Source organism: Mustela erminea, chromosome 5 (assembly GCF_009829155.1).
Source record: "Mustela erminea isolate mMusErm1 chromosome 5, mMusErm1.Pri, whole genome shotgun sequence".
Classification (NCBI taxonomy): Eukaryota; Metazoa; Chordata; class Mammalia; order Carnivora; family Mustelidae; genus Mustela; species Mustela erminea.
In genome coordinates, this window is record NC_045618.1 from 73525325 (window position 1) to 73533482 (window position 8158).

At 38.8% G+C, this 8158-nt stretch overlaps 1 pseudogene; it reads right to left on the reverse strand.

The window, feature by feature from the left end:
- Window positions 1-2844: 2844 nt before the first annotated feature.
- Window positions 2845-7922, reverse strand: LOC116590170 (annotated as a pseudogene).
- Between the last annotated feature and the right edge of the window lie 236 nt (window positions 7923-8158).

The following is an 8158-nucleotide window of genomic DNA, read 5'->3' on the forward strand; positions in this document are numbered from 1 at the left end:
GATGTATAGAGTAGAAATCTTAAAAAGAGTGTCTTAAAATATTTTTAATTATAAAATTTTACCATTTTAACATGCAATTTACCATTTTAACAGTTTTTAAGTGTACAATTTACAGGTATGAGATACATTTACATTGTTGTTCAAGAGCAACACCATTGATTTCTAGAATTCATTTGTCTTGAAAAACAAAATATTTGTAGTCATTAAACAATAACTCTCCATCACTCCATCCCTCCAGTCCTTGGGAACTACCATTCTGCTTTCTCTTTTCATGAATTTGACTAGTTTAGATATCTCACAGAGGTCGATTCTGCAGTATAGGTCATTTTGTGACATTTCATTTAACGTTATCTTCTCAAGATTCATCTATGTTGCAGCTTGTGACAGAATTTATTTCCTTTTCAAGGCTGAATAATCTTCCAGTGTATGTCATATCCCATTTTGTTTACCCACTCCTATTTGTTGATGGACTTTGGGGTTGCTTCCACTTTTTCCTTTTTCCTAGAAATAGGAATTCAGAAACATCTCAATATTTTTGGTATATAGGAAAATTCTTCCCATTTTTGAGTATATACCAGAAGTGGATTGCTGAATCATAAGGCAATTCTGTTTCTAAATTTTTGAGAAAGGTTTATACTTGTTAACTGGAACAACTATGCTCTAGACTAGGTCACCACAAGCAATTGTCAAGGAATAGAGTGATCACTAGTCATGAATGGAGCTCCAATATCACTGAATCACAAAATCCTAGAATGGTTTGTCCCTTTTGCCACAGTCCAATGCATAGATCAGGTGTCAATAATTGGTCTGAATGGAATGGTGTAGTCTCAACTCAGGAGTCAGTTCCTGAATAGCAGTTTGGGTATCCATTATAATATATTTCCTTTCCAGTTTTGGTAAAGGGACCAAACCTGCACATATCTGAATCTCTTTCTTAGTTCCAATTATATAATAAAGAGCCTGTTAAAGAGTGTCTTAAAACATTTCAAAGGCTTTGGAAGAAGTCTTCTTGCTACCCTCCAGTCTCTCTTCCAATTTTTCTCTGTCAACAATCTTTTAAAAAAATATTTTATTTATTTATTTGACAGACAGAGATCACAAGTAGGTAGAAAGGCAGGCAGAGAGAGAGAGGAGGAAGCAGGCTCCCCGCCGAGCAGAGAGCCCAATGCAGGACTCAATCCCAGGACCCCTAGACAATGACCTGAGCCAAAGGCAGAGGCTTAACCCACTGAGTCATCCAGGTGCCCTCTGTCAACAATCTTTAGTGGCAAATACAGGAAATGGGTTTTTTTTTGGCTTGTTTGTCTGTTTTGTTTTATTTTTCATTTTAAAGAATAGTACTTTATTTTTCAAAGATTATTTATTTATTTATTTGTCAGAGAGAGAGAGAGAGAGCGAGCGCACAGACAGAGTGGCAGGCAGATCAGAGGGAGAGGCAGGCTCCCTGCGGGGCAAGGAGCCCGATGTGGGACTCTATCCCAGGACGCTGGGATCATGACCTGAGCTGAAGGCAGCTGCTTCACCAACTGAGCCACCCAGGCATCCCAAGAATAGTACTTTATTGAATAAGTTTTGTTCACAATAAAATAAGCTTCAATCTTTGATGATGGCCAGATTATATGGTGGGAAGCAATTTCCTTTGTTATCCATACTGATGGAAAGTTACCTTTCCATCAGTATGGATAAATGAAAAAAAGTCATACATACTAAATGAAAAAAAGTCATACAAGTATATTCACACATATAGCATCTATCTCAAAACATTTCACATGATTATTCACATCACTCATACAATGACAAAATATCTGTCATTATTTCAGATTGATTTGATAAAATATACCAGTAGTGAAAAAAATACAAAATCTTCTAACAAAAATTAATAAAAATGTACAAGACTGTCCTTATATACCTTAGAGAAATTATTTCTTATATACATACTCATAAAGTTTGGATTGGTTTACATGAATAAAATACCAAGTAAAGATAAAAAAATAAAGTCATTTTAGAAATAACTCTGGTTACTCCCATACCACACAGGTCATATGAGGATTTGAACAGCAATTATGGATTTAAATATATATATATATAATCTTTATATATATAATCTTACCTATGAAACAGCAGTATACAAACTTCAAACTAAAAGGTTATGCAAAGTAACACACAAATGTCCTAAATTTTTTAAAAGATTTTATTTATTTATTTGACAGAGAGAGACACAGCAAGGGAAGAAACACAGCAGAGGGAATGGGAGAGGGAGAAGAAAGCTCCCCGTGGTGCAGGGAGCCTGATATGGGGCTCCATCCCAGGATCATGGGATCATGACCTGAGCCAAAGGTAGATGCTGAATGACTGAACCACTGAGGCATCCCCAAATGTTCTAAATCTTAAGGAAACTTTAAAATACCTCTTCTATTTGTAAATAGAAACAGAATAAAACTGATCTGATTGCCTTATTAGGTAGTTTATTCTGGAAACTTGTTAATAAAGTATTGGTGGGAATTCTCAATCTTCATTATGCTGTTACCTGAAGGCACTCAATCATTTTCTTCAGTAAAGGAATAAGTAAATGAATAGGCTACATATTAGTTAACACATATTATAACCAGTCTAACTCTGACAATAACAGGAGTGGCCACAAAGTGCCTCAGAGTCAGCTGTGTCTTGAATTTCTCACTGAAGGATTGGGACAATCTACATTTTGAACAATTTTATCAGTAGACAGAAACAATAAATGCCTTTTATCCTGTTTTCTTAAAGTCTGTATCACTAGTCTTTAACAGATAACAATGAGATAGCTCTAGCAGATGAAGCAGGAAGGGAACTATGTTCTAGAAGAAGCATTTATCTGTCTTTGATAAAAAGCTTCTCAATTAATTCCTGAAGAGGTGCCAACTCACGCCTATCAATCAGATTAAACTCCTGAACAAAGAAAATAAAGGGCTTAAGGGAGGTGTTGAGGTGGACCTCCTCTCACAGCTGCATCACAGAATCAAACTGCTGGTGATGAATATGCATAAACCCAGAAAAATCCTTTGAAGCATCTTTGCCATAGACATAAAGTTTTTTGGAAAGGGAATACCCATCTTGGAAGGCAAAAGACTATCATCATCAAGCTGATCCTAACCCAAACATTTGATTGACTTTTTGATATTAGTACCATTTTCCCAATAGATATTCATATCTTGGACCTGCAGACATGACTGTACAGCTTGCTTCACTGCAGAATTCTGTAATAATTCCATACAGCATGTTGATCTGGTTGAAGAAATCTACAGTGTTAGCTGAAATCCATTCACCTAGGTCCCCTCCCTCTGTTAACAGAAGAGCTTGTCTCAGATTTCCACTTCCTAGAGTTGCTTCTGCCTGTTTTAAGAGATGATGAGAGCTGGAGAGAGCTGATGAGAGCTTTCAGGTATATTCTTCTTTGGTTTGAATACTTGAGAGGAGTGGCGGCTGAAGAGATAGCTCAACTTCTATCCTCAGAGGAGAGGGACTGCTGGCCGCCAACACTGTCTGGATTCAGAGTCCAGGCAGGAATCACAAGGAAGCAAACAGTCCTCAAATCTTTGCCCACAAAAGTACTGGGTGCCCCTGATATGAACCACAGGTCTAGCAGGAGCAAGTCTAGCAGGCCTCCCCCACCTTGCTGACCTGAAAATTAGGGAACAGATATTTTTCTGTCATCTATCTCTGTGTTCAGAAGTATTAGCTCTGCCATCAAGTTCTTGATACTTTTGAGCTTACTTTATTTTTATTTTTATTTATTTTTATTTTATTTTTATTTTTTTTTATAAACAAATATTTTTATCCCCAGGGGTACAGGTCTGTGAATCTCCAGGTTTACATACTTCACAGCACTCACCAAAGCACATACCCTCCCCAATGTCCATAACCCTTCTCCCCAACCCCCCTCCCCCCAGCAACCCTCAGTTTGTTTTGCGAGATTAAGAGTCACTTATGGTTTGTCTCCCTCCCAATCCCATCTTGTTTCATTTATTCTTCTCCTACCCACTTAAGCCCCCATGTTGCATCACCACTTCCTCATATCAGGGAGATCATATGATAGTTGTCTTTCTCTGCTTGACTTATTTCACTAAGCATGATACGCTTTAGTTCCATCCATGTTGTTGCAAATGGCAAAATTTCATTTATTTTGATGGCTGCATAGTATTCCATTGTGTATATATACCACATCTTCTTGATCCATTCATCTGTTGATGGACATCTAGGTTCTTTCCATAGTTTGGCTATTGTGGACATTGCTGCTATAAACATTCGGGTGCACGTGCCCCTTTGGATCACTATGTTTGTATCTTTAGGGTAAATGCCCAGTATTGCAATTGCTGGGTCATAGGGCAGTTCTATTTTCAACATTTTGAGGAACCTCCATGCTGTTTTCCAGAGTGGCTGCACCAGCTTGCATTCCCACCAACAGTGTAGGAGGGTTCCCCTTTCTCTGCATCCTGGCCAGCATCTGTCATTTCCTGACTTGTTGATTTTAGCCATTCTGACTGGTGTGAGGTGATATCTCATTGTGGTTTTGATTTGTATTTCCCTGATGCCGAGTGATATGGAGCACTTTTTCATGTGTCTGTTGGCCATATGGATGTCTTCTTTGCAGAAATGTCTGTTCATGTCCTCTGCCCATTTTTTTTAAAGATTTTATTTATTATTGGACAGAGAGAGAGATCACAAGGAGGCAGAGAGAGAGGAGGAAGCAGGCTCCCCGCTGAGCAGAGAGCCCGATGCGAGGCTCGATCCCAGCACCTTGGGATCATGACCTGAGCCGAAGGCAGAGGCTTAACCCACTGTGCCACCCAGGCGCCCTGCCCATTTCTTGATTGGATTATTTGTTCTTTGGGTGTTGAGTTTGCTAAGTTCTTTATAGATTTTGGACATTAGTCCTTTATCTGACATGTCGTTTGCAAATATCTTCTCCCATTCTGTCAGTTGTCTTTTGATTTTGTTAACTGTTTCCTTTGCTGTGCAAAAGCTTTTGATCTTGATGAAATCCCAATAGTTCATTTTTGCCCTTTTAAATATATTTAAATATATATAATTATATTGAGTTCTGTATCTCTCTCCCTCTCTGTCTCTCTCTCTCTCTCAATTAAATAAGTAAAATATTTAGTAATATTCCCTTGCTTTTTTAATATATATATTTTTTATTTTTTAGTGGAATATATGATTTTTTAAAAAATTTATTTTCAGCATAACAGTATTCATTGTTTTTGTACCACACCCAGTGCTCCATGCAATCCATGCCCTCTCTAATACCCACCACCTGGTTCCCCCAACCTCCCACCCCTCTCCCCTTCAAAACCCTCAGATTGTTTTTCAGAGTCCATAGTCTCTCATGGTTCACCTCCCCTTCCAATTTCCCTCAACTCCTTTCTCCTCTCTAACTCCCCTTGTCCTCCATGCTATTTGGTATGCTCCACAAATAAGTGAAACCATATGATAATTGACTCTCTCTGCTTGACTTATTACACTCAGCATAATCTCTTCCAGTCCCATCCATGTTGCTACAAAAGTTGGGTATTCATCCTTTCTGATGGAGGCATAATACTCCACAGTGTATATGGACCACATCTTCCTTATCCATTCGTCCATTGAAGGGCATCTTGGTTCTTTCCACAGTTTGGCGACCATGGCCATTGCTGCTATAAACATTGGGCTACAGATGGCCCTTCTTTTCACTACATCTGTATCTTTGGGGTAAATACCCAGGAGTGCAATTGCAGGGTCATAGGGAAGCTCTATTTTTAATTGCTTGAGGAATCTCCACACTGTTCTCCAAAGTGGCTGCACCAACTTGCATTCCCACCAACAGTGTAAGAGGGTTCCCCATTCTCCACCTCCTCTCCAACACATGTTGTTTCCTGTCTTGCTAAATATTTTAGTTATTTAATTGAGAGAGAGAGAGAGACAGAGAGGGAGAGAGATACAGAGCACAAGCAGAGGGAGTTGAAGTCTCTCTGATGAGCAAGGAGCCACATGTGGGACTTGATCCTAGGACCCTGGGATCATGACCTGAGCAGAAGGCAGCTGCTTAACTGACTGAGCCACCCAGGTGCCCCTTGAACTTGTTTTATTATTTGTAAATTTGGGAGAATGATATCTTCTTTTAATATTTTATTGTGACAACGTATCGGCAATATATCTGAAGAGATTGGCACGTAGCGAATGAGCAATTTAGGAAGGTACCTCAATAGGTACAGAAGAAGTTTCTGACAAATCCAGATTCATTCCTGAGAGAAATTCCCAGTGAATAAGGAATTGAAGGAAATTTCCTTAATGAAAAAGGGCTCAACCAAAATCCTACATCAGATGTCATAGTTGGTGGTGAAAACCTCAATGCTTTCTACTTAGTTTCAGAAATAAGGCGAGAGTTTTGGCTCTCACCACTTGTATTTCATATTGAAGTAGAGGTTCCAGTCAATGCAATACAGCATGGAGAAGAAACAAACGCCACACAGTCTGGAAAGGGGGAAGTGAACTTATCTTTTAACAGCCAACATAAGCGTCTGAGCAGAAAACTCAAGAGAATCTGCAAAACAGCTACTAGAACAGATTGGTTTAAGAAAGTCAAATGTATGCCTACCATATAACTCACATGTTGTACTTCAGAAGTTGATCCAACAGAAATGAAAGCACATGTCTATAAAACATCTTATACACAAATATTTATAGCAGCTTTATTTGTAAGAGCCTTACTGGGATTAATCGAGATGGTCAGCAACATGTGAATAGACAAGTTGTTTTAAAGGCACATGATGGGGTACTGCACAGCAACAGAAACAAAGTCTTGATAAATATGACTACGGAAGAATCTCATAATAATTATGCTGAGAAGAAGCCAGACAAAGAAACATATGATTCCATTTATACAAAATTATAAAATATAAAAACTAATTCATGACAGGAAGTTTCCCTGGAAATGGGGATAAGGAGGGTTGAGAGAAGATTACAAAGTGACATGAAGAAACTTTAGGGGTGATGTATATGTTCATTTTCTCAATTGTAGTGGTGGCTTCACAAATACATACATACATCAAATCATATAGAATTGTTGAATTTGCTGCACTTTATTGTTATGTAAATTATGTATTAACAGAGCCATTCAATATCATTCTATGCACTATTTTCCCTCACTGCGGTGCCAGTCTTCTTGTGTAATGTAAAATGCAAAATATTTCTCCTGTAGGCTTTCATTGGCCTGAAACTATATATATTTTTGTAATTTATGCCTAATGACTTCCTGCATCCAAGTGTTATACTGTTTATTTTCTTTCTTTTTTTTTTTAAAGGTTTTATTTATTTGACAGACAGAGATCACAAATAGGCAGAGAGGCAGATAGAGAGAGAGGGAAGCAGTCTCCCCGCTGAGCAGAGAGGCCTATGTGGGGCTCAATACCAGGACCCTGGGACCATGACCTGAGCCAAAAGCAGAGGCTTTAACCCACTGAGCCACCCAGGTGCCCCTATACTGTTTATTTTCAACCAGCATCATCCTAACTTATTTAGCATTGTCCCAGCAGATTTTTTTTTTTTTAAGATTTTTATATATTTGACAGAAAGATATAGTGAGAGAGGGAACGTAAGCAGGGGAGAGGGAGAGGGAGAAGCAGGCTTCCTGCTGAGCAGGGAGCCTGAGGTGGGGCTTGATCCCAGGACCCTGGCATCATGACCCCAGTGGGAGGCAGATGCCCAACTAAAGAGCCACCCACGTGCCCCATCCCTGCATATCTGAAGAGACGTTTGTAGTGGCTTGTCTAAAATTGCTTTCTAGCATAATTTTGAGGCAGGCTCTGACAATGTGATTTGGAAGGGGAAGGGGAAGGGAATGGATACTTGAATGGAAACAGTATCCAGGCCTGAATTTCTTACTTTACTTGTATCTGGGAAATTGTTCCCATGTTGACTATGGACTCTGATGTTCCTCAACCTGAATGTTTGGGGAATAGCCTCCAAAAAACAGCTGAGCTAAGCTTCCTAATGTGTCCAGAGTATATGCTTACAGGACTTTAGAGAAAATTTGGCCGTTTCTAGAACTTTTCTCTGATAATCCTGATTTCTTACTTTTTGAGAAAAATTATTTGATTAATGTTTGGCAACAAAATGTGTCAGATGGATGATAATAGAAAGCATCCTT